Source organism: Sinohyriopsis cumingii, unplaced genomic scaffold (assembly GCF_028554795.1).
Source record: "Sinohyriopsis cumingii isolate HCF-2022 unplaced genomic scaffold, ASM2855479v2 utg001237l, whole genome shotgun sequence".
In the NCBI taxonomy this organism is placed as follows: domain Eukaryota; kingdom Metazoa; phylum Mollusca; class Bivalvia; order Unionida; family Unionidae; genus Sinohyriopsis; species Sinohyriopsis cumingii.
The window spans coordinates 881,576-893,646 of NW_028315973.1; the positions used below are offsets into that span (position 1 = coordinate 881,576).

General features: G+C 34.1%; 1 protein-coding gene across 2 annotated transcripts in view; it reads left to right on the forward strand.

The window, feature by feature from the left end:
* Nucleotides 1-12,071, forward strand: part of LOC149772705 (cytosolic purine 5'-nucleotidase-like) — a 329,115-nt gene that overhangs the window by 14,379 nt on the left and 302,665 nt on the right. The gene's annotated exons all lie outside the window — the stretch shown is intronic.

Below are 12,071 nucleotides of genomic sequence, written 5' to 3' on the forward strand. Positions count from 1 at the left end.
TCAGCATGTGATTTTTTCACAAGATTTCTTATGATGTATCATTGGTCCTAAATGAAAATGGTGCCTATATTGACGTCCAATTTGGCCACCATGGCAGTCTTTTTTAAACTCTTGTCATAACAATTCCCCATAAATGGAAAATCATATTGACATTGGGTTTTCACATGAAGACTTTTTATGATGTCTATTTGGTCTCAATGAAAATGGTTCCTTTTGGGATTTTAAACATGGTTGTCCCAGTGGCCATTTTGAAAATCTTGTTATCTTTACTCTTTCTAATTGGATGTTCATATCAACATCACTTTCTTTAAAAGACTTTTTAAGACTTCTAGTTGGTACTAGATGAAAATGGTGCTGAACAGAAAGTCACAGTGGGATGGAGTTTAGTGAGAAGATGCCTTATAATGGCTAGTGTTTTACTAAATTAAAATTGTACTGCTTGGACATTCATTATGACCACCACAATGGCCATCTTTGAAATTTTTGTCATTGTTTGAAAATATTTTTATTGTTGATGGAAAGTCTTATTAAGATGAAGTTTTCACTGGAAGATTTTTTATGGTATCTAATTGTAAACATTTAATTGTGCCAATTTGATGTCCAGTATAGCCACCACAGCAGACATTTCAAAAAGCTTTTTTGCAGCTCCTCCTAAATTGAAAGTCATATCAATATTGGGTTTTCATAAGAAGAATTCTTATGATGGTGCTTACTGAATGAAAATGGTGTAGATTTGATATCGGTATGGCCACTGCTGCAGCCATTTTGAAAATCTTGTTATGGCTACTCCTCCTAAAGGGAAAGCCATGTCAGCAATGTTTTGACCAGAAATCTGATTTTGCTAATTGGTCCTGAATGAAATGGTGCTAATCTGATGTAAATTTTGACTCCTACAATGAACATTTTGAAAATCTTGTCCTTAATTCTCCTGAATGGATGGTCATATTAATATGGTGTTTTCACCAAAAGTCATCAAATAGTGTCTTAAATGAAAATGATGCCAGTCTGACATCTACTTTTGTTGCCAAAGGAGTTAATTTGAAAATTGTATTGCTCAGGAATAGCAGAGATGGTTCAAAACTCAGCAGTTCAATAAAAAAAAGTCTTTAATTCCTGGAGATTTCTTTTGGATAATGTCAGTCCTTTCTGGGGATTCTTTATATTTTATATTTGGCAGCAACTTTGAAATACATTAAAATTGGCATGACGTCAAACATTTTGAATTCACTGTATTTTGTTTACTAGCATCATTCCATTCCTGTATTTGTTTTTGTCACTGCAGGGCTGATTAAATCCCTTAGCCTGACATTCCAGGCTAGTCATTTTTGAAGTCAGACAAGTAAAATTTTCCAAAGCACTATTATGGGACAAGTGCTTTTTTCCTATATCAAAACAACTCAAGTGCTAATTTTCATACTTTAATCGCTTTATCTACCTTTATATGGTTATCCATGCTCCCTGGCAGACCTGTCAACTCTCGTGATTTTGGCATGAATTTCATGACTCAGTAGTGATTTGTAGATTCATGCCTCCGCCCAAAAAATCATGAATTCCCCATTATGTAATGAGCTTTAGTCAGGAATAAAATAGCTTTTATCCCATTAAGTTTTAGTCACAGATGCCAATAATGGTCCTGTACTGCTCATAGTGACGTTAGCAATACTATATCCAATTACATTTTGCAGTGTAGCAAGCATTTTTAAGTATTTAATCTTTATTTAGAACAGAAGTTTATAAATACATGTGATAGGCCCCGAGTGGTCTAAAGCGCTCACCAGTCTGGATCACTGCGGTCTCACCTCTGTCTGTGTGGGTTTGAGTCTCAGGCTTGGTTAACGTGGGTACGTGAGAAAGCTTGCCAGTGGCTTCTTGTGGGTTGGTGGTTCTTCCTGGGGTTTTCCAGGGTTCTTCTTCCACCAGTTATTCTGGCCATCATGTATAGCCTATCTTGTGCTGAAAAATGGCATTAAACCCTACAACAACAACAACAACAACAGCAACAAATACATGTGAAGAAAACTGGGGCCCAACTGGAATTTTTTTTGTAAATGACACATGTACATACTCATAGAATCTGTATTGTATTTTTAAACAAACACTAAATGAAGACAGGTTTTTTGGTGTGGGAATTTTGTGATATCGAAGGATTAGCATATATCATAATTTGCTTGTGTTCATATTTTTCCACACCACTAATCATTAACTGCACGTCTCATATTCTGCATTAATACTATTTTGTAATTAAGCTACACTACAGTTAAAATATTTTCACATCCAAGGAAAAAGAAATGTATTACACAAAAAGTGAAGTACAGATTGGACTACACCAAAATCTGACTTGCATTCAGCCATCAAATGTCAAAGTACATTATGCTTTTTCTGCAGTTTTCCATGATTTTAGAATTGGGGATGTGTACAGTGGCTCGTATCATTGCTTACAGTTTACATGTCACACATGTACTATATATTAATATTATTATATAGTACATGTATAACAGATAAATTGTAAGCAGCAATATGATCCCTTGTGGGCATGTGTCAGAGATGATGTGAAAAAGCACACTGCTAGCAAAAAGCACATAGATACTGGAAAAATCAAGAGTACCATCAGATATCAGCCCTGAAATACTTGAAGCCACCTACTCAAGTCCTGCAAGTTGCCATTGCTAAAGCATTGGTTGTGAGTTTTCTTGTTGAACATAACCTGCCTGTTTGAGATCATCAATATTGACAGTGAAAGATATCTTCTGTCATGAGGACAAATATAACAGGTGCTGAAAATTTGCAACAATTTTAGACACCAGGATCAACCACCAGGCAAGTCACCTGATCATTTTTGCAAACAAATTTACCATATCCCAGTTGAGGAAGTTCAAGTCTGCCACAGCATCATATCATGACAAATAGAATGAAGTTTGTGTGTATCAGTAAATTTGGCTGCAAATAAATTTGTACATTTAATTGGTGTTAATAATGTGTTTTATTTTTATTTTTAGATTTGGATTTAATGCTATAGTTTTTCACTAATTGTGTTCAGAATTAACTAATTTTTATCCCTCTTTTCACTGATTGTGAGTCTGGAGGGTTGGCAGCTCTGCCTCTGGGCATTCTGAATGCTGGAATCTAACCTCTTTTCCATTATTCATTCACATTCCTGTAATACTTCAGTAAGTTCTCATTGATAACTGTCCCATGCACACAAGATCTATTACTCTTGATTGCACATTGTGCAAAGCGACCAAAATATCAGCCAATCAAAACACTTCAAACAAAACAAATCTGGTATGATAGCAGTGTTTACTCAACCCAAATACTCTTGTGTAGATCATCCTTTGATTTCAATCGACCAAGCCTGTGCACTTGACTGTGTCTGTCCTTTATTAACTGATTAAATGACAGTAAATGAATCTTTAGTTATTTTAAATGATTATACAGAGGGTCAACTTAAGTGTGCCATTTTGTGTTTAAAGTGAATTGTTTATGTTAATTAAGGAGTGGTTGGTGTTTGCATTTAAATAACTAAATGTATATATTGAAATCTTCAGTAAAATGTTCATTATGAAAGATGAAGTAGAAGTAGTTTTCAAATGAGGTGAAGTTTTCTATTTTGGATAAAATGAATTTACCAATTTCTTTTGTAAAGATAGTAACAAGGAAGATTCCAAGAAGGAAAATAAAAGTAGAAAAGAAGGAAATATGTAAAATTAGAGGGATAAATTTTAAGGCTGCCACAAAATCTGTGATATCTATTTTTTCAAAGAGATATAAACCAGACTCTGTGGCAGCAAAAAAAGTATCAAAGATAAAGACAAGAGACAAGGAAATTTCAACTACATTAGGATGATAATTATCCATGTCTTGAATTCACCAACTCCAATGAAAAGACATTTTGCACCTATGCAGTATGGCATGGGTTGGATATGCAACCAGGTATATATTAACGGAGCTCACAAATTCAGGATTTAATCAATGATGTCTTGGGACAATTTTTGACCCATAATGCCTGTACAGCACAGTATAGGGGGCGCTCACCAGTTATTTTGTACTTTTGAGAGAGTGTTGTGTGTAAGGTGAAGTTGTTTGTATTTAAACATGCACAGTGGAGAGAATGTTGGCATACCTCTATGCTACTTTAATGTAATTTGGCTGACATCTCTTTGGAAATTGTACATGATCTAAGCACACTGCTAACTAAAAGGACTGTTCCCTTCTGCTAAAAAAAAATCAGCTTGAATGAGTCTAAAGTACACTATCCATAGCAGCAATTAAAATAGGGAAAAATTATTTTGCCAGACTAGACAGTACTAGCTTCTGAAAGTGCAATGAATGAATTACCAAATATATAAAATGTCAAAAAAGTGATTGGCTCTTTTTTCATACAATTTACCTCTGAAGTTCAGGAAGTGAAAATGACCAAGTGGAGTTAGCACTTTTTTGAAAGGTGCACATCTGGAGTAAGGCCAAGCTGTGAAGTCTATAACCCATATTACACCCATCAATCATACACCAAAATAAAGGGAATTACAGGTTCTTTGAACTATACCTAAGATAAACAACATCTTTTTTAAATAGCCAGTATAACCAGTGAGGAAAGCTGGGGAAATTCTTTTTCTTTAAAATTCTAACCCTATACACAATCCGAAACTGTAGAGTACCACAGTATGTTTGACACTAGTCCATGTGCTCAGAAAATCCCTGAAGCTGGAGTTGCTAACATGACACTAGGAGAAGCAGTTTTAAAGTTAAATGAGAATGAAATGAAAAATAAAATAGAACAAATACTTTCTCTAACACAGCATAACCTTAGACCACTGTGGAAGACATTTTCTGATCTGGAAATGCTGAATGCACTCCAGAAGAACGGTGTTAAACTTGGTGCTATTTATAAGAACATTCTCAGGTCAAGAGACTTTGCTCTAACTTTCAGTTGATTAAATCCTCAATTTGTCGGTTCCATTGACAAAGAAACTGTTTCAATATCCAACACATGCCAGTTTGGTATATTGTTTTCAAGGGCCGTAAAACATATTTTTTCAAAGTCAGTAAATTCAAGCCATGGATAATTTTCAGCCCAATGTGGCAGAAATTTCTTTGTCACTTAGTTGTGTCATATTTTATTTGTTTCAACCGTTGAGTTTAGTTTGTGTCTTTTTGGAGTGGCAGACTTACATTTTATCTGTCAATTTTACATGAATTTTCCTTCTTGGAAACTTGTGAAAAACTTAGTAAACTTGTTTTATGCAAAAGAGATAAAATCACCTGATTTGACAACTTTTTTTTTTACCAGAGTTTTCATAATACATGTATACATTTTGTTGTTTAAATGCAAACACTGACCACTTTCTAATTAACATAATTAATTTGCTTTAAATGCTGTATCGCATATTAAAGTTGATCTTCTGTGTAATCAATTTAAAAACATTAAAGACTCATTACTGTCATTAGTCAGTTCATAAAGCAAATGGAGACTTATGCCAGTAAAGTGCCTTTCAATAATTTCATCAAATTGACTTGGCAGATTGAAATAAAAGGGTGATCCACTAGTGAGTAATTTTAATTAGTAATTACAAGTTTATTTTAAAACACTGCTAGTTAATCATATTGGATCTGGTTTTTTTAAAAATGTTTTGATTAGCCAATAATTTGGTCACTTATCAATATCTGACATCAGGCAGTAACAGAAAACACACACATGGGACAGTTATCAATGATCACTTATTGAAGATTCACAGGTTGTGAATGTATAAATGAAGAGAGTTTAAATTCTACCATTTAGAATGCCTAGAGGGCATGAATGGCCAGATAAAGACAGATGAGGCGATTAAAGTATGAAAATTAGTGCTTGCCCATCTTGTTTGGAAATAGGAATAAAACACCACCAGTTCTCCCAGGCTAGTGCTTTGGACTTTTTTTTTATATATACTTGTACGACTATGAAAATGAATAGTCCAGGCTGTAGGGCTATGGGATTAGATCAGCCCTGTCTCTGCATATTATTGAGGTGATCTTGCATCTGACAGGCTGAGTTTGTTATCACTCTGCATATTATGGAGGTGATCTTGGATCTGATAGGCTGAGTATGTTATCACTGCATATTATGGAGGTGATCTTGCATCTGACAGGCTGAGTTTGTTATCACTCTGCATATTATGGAGGTGATCTTGGATCTGATAGGCTGAGTTTGTTATCACTCTGCATATTATGGAAGTAATCTTGCATAAGATTGGTTGAGTTTGTTGTCACTGTGAATATTATTGAGGTGATCTTGGGTCTGATAGGCTGAGTTTGTTATCACTCTGCATATTATGGAGGTATCTTGCATCAGATGAGGCTGAGTTTGTTATCACACTGAAGATGATATGTCAGATCTAGTTACGGATTGAATTTGGTATATAGACAAAATCTTGGACTAGTTTGATGGTGTGCAAGATTTGGGCATGCAAATGCATTGATTTTTATCTGATTGGCCAAGCTTGTTACAAGTTTCTGAGCTGGTTTTTATCAGACCTGGAGTATGGGCTTATATCATCAGGATCTTTCGTTTTAAATATTATTTCAACATGCTGTTATTAAATGATGAAACAGTGATTTACATATATAGCTAAATCCTCCTACATTCTTAATTTTTATATGTGCAGTATGTGGACTATGGTCAGACTTTATAAGATTGTAGTTTAACTTGACAAATACATGTGGACTTTAATCATGAAAATCCAGGATAAATACAATCAACATTGAAATCTGTGCATATTAATGAGATGATCTCTTGCCTGATTAAGTGTGTTAACACTTGAGTGACTTTATTTCTTATAAGATATTTATCAAACTTTGGAAATTGTCCTATAACTTGAAGATATCCAGCAAGTTTTATTGTGAGCAAGCCTAGTAATCTGGAGATGTTGCATTGGATGAACATCTCATCACTTGAAATATGGTATTTTTGGCTCAGTTTTAATTAAACTTTGTAAATGTCATCAAGCTAATGTAGGATTAAAGCATTATTTATTGCAGCTTGTTATCAGTATTGACTTCACTTAATTTCCTCTTGTACTCTTTGCAACTCTCTTCTGATGATGATGTCAGTATCAAAGATACTTTGTTGTCAGTATCATGTATACTTTGATGTTAGTATCAGGCTGCTTCCTTAGGGGGCTCCTTATCCAGTATTTGTTATATCCAGACATTCACTGTAGATAGGTTTCAATTAGTTGATGTGCAAGTAACTAATAAAATACCAGAAATTTGATACTATATACGAAGTTTGGCTATGGGGTGTAACATAAAATTGTGGTAGGTTTGGTTATAAATACAGTATGTGGATGCGACCCTTGAATCCTCAGAAATTTAATCTATTCATTTAAATATATTATCTCATAATTCAAAATCATACCAGGTAGGTTTTATGTACAGACACCAAGCATCAACTGTAAAATGGAATTATGATTTTGAATTATAAATGGACAGTGTTTGAAGTGAAAGTATAGATTTACTTATCTGAGGTAAAAATTGGGATTTGCACCAAAATTGTATCAGTAAAAGTTGGACAAACTAGGTTACAGGTACCTGACCTTTTATTTGATTTGTATGGACTAACTAGGTTACAGGTACCTGACCTTTTAGTTGATTTAATGGACTAACTAGGTTACAGGTACCTGACCTTTTAGTTGATCATATTTTAAACAATGCAGAAGAAGACTTAAAAAAGGTAACCATTCCAGCAGAAATACTAGATACAATAAAAGAAAGAGATTGAATGAAGGCTTTACAGAAGAACATGAATATAGAAAATGTTGAAACCATGTGACCATGCTTATAAGGAGGTAAATTGATCATATTATTGAAAAGTAATTAAAGTAAACAGAGCAAATTATCAATCTGTCAATGTTGCTGATGAAATAGTTAATATATTTAATGATCTTTTGCAAATATTGCATCCAAAATAAAAGGACCAATGTCTATTAAGATTTTTGAGAACCTATGTTTTACTATACCAAGTAAATTTCTCTCAGTGCTGTTCTAAAATGGCTGCAAAATTTGGATGTTGAATAGTGAACTAAATTTGATAGATTGGCCCAAGATATTGAAAATCTGCAGCACCATCAATAGCTGAGAGTGTGAGGGACCAACCATTCAGTATTCTGAGGGGAGGGGGATTTCCTGGGATATTGTTTTTTTAAAAACAAAATTGTCTTGCAGATAGCTTTAAAAAATACTCTTCCTCATATTTGTGGAGAAAAAGAATTAATTCTATCAATCATATTAGTTATAAAAGAATTCTTGAGATAAAAGAAATAAAAACTCATCCTGGTTGGATAAAAAATCTCAGGCCCTTCCCATTGCTCTCAAAAGATTAAGTTGTTGGTCCGAAACTAATATAACCAAATTATAAAAAAAAGCACAGTAGCAAGAAATGTGGAAAATTGCCAAGGTCAGACCAATTTCCAGAGCTGGTATGAAATGATAATATGAACAGGCTAATATTCATTCTCTCTACAATTTCAAAAACATATTCATCATGCTTGAAAATCATATAATTCCTTTCCGATTTATCTAACAAATCAAAAGCTTAAATGTGAAAATTAGTTGCATGTTAAACAGAGTTACTTATGTAAAACAGCAAGTGTATCGGGTTCATCAATCATTGGAAGCTTTGGATAAAGGTAAATTAGTTGGGGTAGCTGTAATTTATTATATACATGCTTTTGATCTTGTTAATTATGATATGCAGCTGCAAGTGCATTAATTAAACTCTGAGATAGTTTTACAATTAGGTTGCAAAGAGTTGTGAATTATGGGCCAATATCAGAGGAGGGAACCATGCAATATGGAATTCCCCAGGGATACATCCTGAGGCCTCTACTGCTCTTTCTCAGCACTCTGCAATTTCATTCCAAAGGAAATCAAACAAGCCCACTCCATTTATGCATTTCATAACAGAGTTATTGAATGGATGATATAAAAATGTGCACATGTAGTTAAATTTTCCAGTGACCCTAATGTATTAGTAATGTCTATCCAGGTGTGTTTACTATAAATGTCTCTGCCCCAAGAGAAAGAGAGAGAGAGAATATAGTCTTTAATTATTATTATTATTATTATTTGTTCAGTTTAAATATCTTAAACTACTTGTGCATTGCTAGATCAATGAAAATGGAACAAAGGTAAAAAAAAAAAGGTTGGTTTTGTGAAAACTATGTTAACAGATGGAATTTAATGACAAAAAATGGTATAAATTAGGTCAGGATGGAAATAAAATCTAATAAAATGGCTAAAGGAAACAATTTGCAGAAAAGGTAGCTGAAAGGTCAGGTTACATTAAGTTGGCAGATACAGTATAGCTTAAAATTTCGTGGAAATTATATTACTGGATGTAATGTGAATAATATTGAGACAAAAAAATCAGCATATATTTGTGAGTTTTAAAAAAAATGAGTCACAAGATACACAGGGTACATTGTTAATGGAAGATAGGTCAGCAGATATAATGTGAGTTAGACTGAGCCAAAGTTGATCATCAGATACCAGTTGTGAGCTTTATTAACATATTTGTGGATCAGGCACATGTGAGAGAGTGTAACTGAATAATAAGTCCGTAGATAAAATTTGTTTTAGTAACAAAAATAGGTTGGGAGATAAAGTGAATTGGTGAAAGATTGGTCAGCAGACATGAATTCTGTTTTATTACTGAAAAGTAGGATAGCAGACATTGTGGGTGTTATCCTTGTTGGAATGGGGATATAATGTTACCCTTGTCCATCCACTGTTCGTTTGTTACCCTGGGGGGGGGTGGGGCCGAGTGGCCAAGTGGTCTAAAGCGCTCTCTGTTATGGATCACTGCCATCTCACCTCTTTCTGCGTGGGTTCGAGTCTCGGATTCAGCCAACGTGGTTATGTGAGAAAGCTTGCCAGCATCTTCTCATGGGTCAGTTGTTCATTCCGGGTTCTTCCTCCACCATTAATACTGGCTGCCATGTATAGCCTATCGTGTGCTGAAAAATGGCGTTAAACCCTACAACAACAACAACAACTGTTACCCTTGTCCACCCCCACACACTCTCTGGTACAGCAGTTGAAAATCTTGTCAGTGCTGAAGAATATCAGATTGTTCAGCACTCATATTTAAAAACAAAGAATTTGATCCTGAATTCTACAATTTGTTTTAGTTAATAGAGCATCAGTCCCATCAGGGGACTCTTGTTTATATGCTTACATGAAAATGGGAGCTGCAAAACTTTTTTCTTTTGAATTACATGTTTATGGGCAGTATTGGTTAGAAATAAGCAGGAAACATGATGAGATGCATCCATTAACATCTTTGAGATAATTTACTTCATTGTGACTTGCATAGTGCTATACATCATGTATGACACAGCCTTATTACTAACTTGTCATGAAATGAGTCAAATCTTATCTTGAAAGCTATGCTATAAATTTTGGATGTAGCCTTTTTTTAATCAAGATATTGATTCTGTTTGTAAGTACAATACATTTTGCCAATTATAGATTGATACACTTTTTAATGGGCAGTGCCCAGATACATACACTTTTTAATGGGCATTGTGCAGATTGTTACACTCTTTAATGGGCATTGCCCAGATTAATACACTTTTTAATGGAGATCGCTCAAATTAATACACTTTTTAATGGGCTTTGCCTAGAATGATATACTTTTTAATGAGCATTGCCCAGATTGTTGCACTTTTTAATGGGCATTGGCCAGATTAATACTTTTTAATGGGCATTGGCCAGATTGATACACTTTTTAATGGGCATTGGCCAGATTGATACACTTTCTAATGGGCATTGGCCAGATTGATACACTTTCTAATGGGCATTGGCCAGATTGATACACTTTTTAATGGGCATTGGCCAGATTGATACATTTTTTAAAGGTTATTGGCCAGATTGATCCACTTTTTAATGGGCATTGGCCAGATTGATACACATTTTAATGGTCATTGGTCATATTGATACATTTTTTAATGGGCATTGCCCAGATTAATACACTTTTTAATGGGCAATGCCCAGTTTGAAAAACGTTTTAAAGGGTGGTTACCTCTTACGATTAATATACAACCAGAAATTCTCAGTTGTTTTTGCAGAATTTTTAAAGTATCATAATATGAAGAAAAAAGTTTGTTGTTTAATTTTTAAAATTAACATTACAATGAGTAACATGTTTGTTTGCTCTGATTATATCGTTTAAATTGAATGCAAAGGTGTAAATTGTGACCCATCATTTCATGATTTCATGTGGAGGTGCTTTCATGAACAGTACATTTTCCTCATGATTCATTCATAAACTCACTTTTTGCACTGAACAAGGTGTATTACTGACTTAGCACATTTTCAGGATTAGATGTTTCTAGCATACAGTAAAATCAAGTGCTTTGGACTTGTGTTTAATTTTGTTCACCACTCTTCACAATTTTGCTTTTCTCCCAAGAAAATTCTTGCCCTGAGGTGTTTGATTAGTAAAAACACCCAGTTCAATAGGTTAAATGAAAGGTGAAGAGGGAAAGAGTTAAAAGTCACTTGGTGTCTTTGGATGTTAAAGAGGTGATGCATAGATTAGACTGGTCAACTGGATTATGACCTGTAACATTGTAGGATATGAGAACAGAGGTGGTGGATTTTGACCCCCCGCCATGTTATGGTCACTAAATCTTATCTGGACTTCCTGTTTTAGACAGTTGAGAAAACATCTTTTCAGAATTCAAAGAAAGCATTTCCTCTTCCTATAGACATGGCTAATTGTGAGGTATTGTAATGTTGGTTCCTATAATATTATATATCCAGGAGTTTAGTCATCCCACTTCCTGAATCATTAACTATTTAATTTTCAAGAAGAACCTCCCATATTTATCAAAAGAGACACAAACATTTTTTGGGGTAAAAGAATCATTTACCATGTATGCTTCAGTAATATTTAGCTCAGAATAATAAAATGTACTAATGGCTTTACAAAAGATAATGTATTTGCCAATTGCATCAATTCAGACTTTTAATTTTTTTGTTGTTTATTGTAGTTCAGGAGTTTGGACAACAGTTTTGTTTATATTATGTTAAAA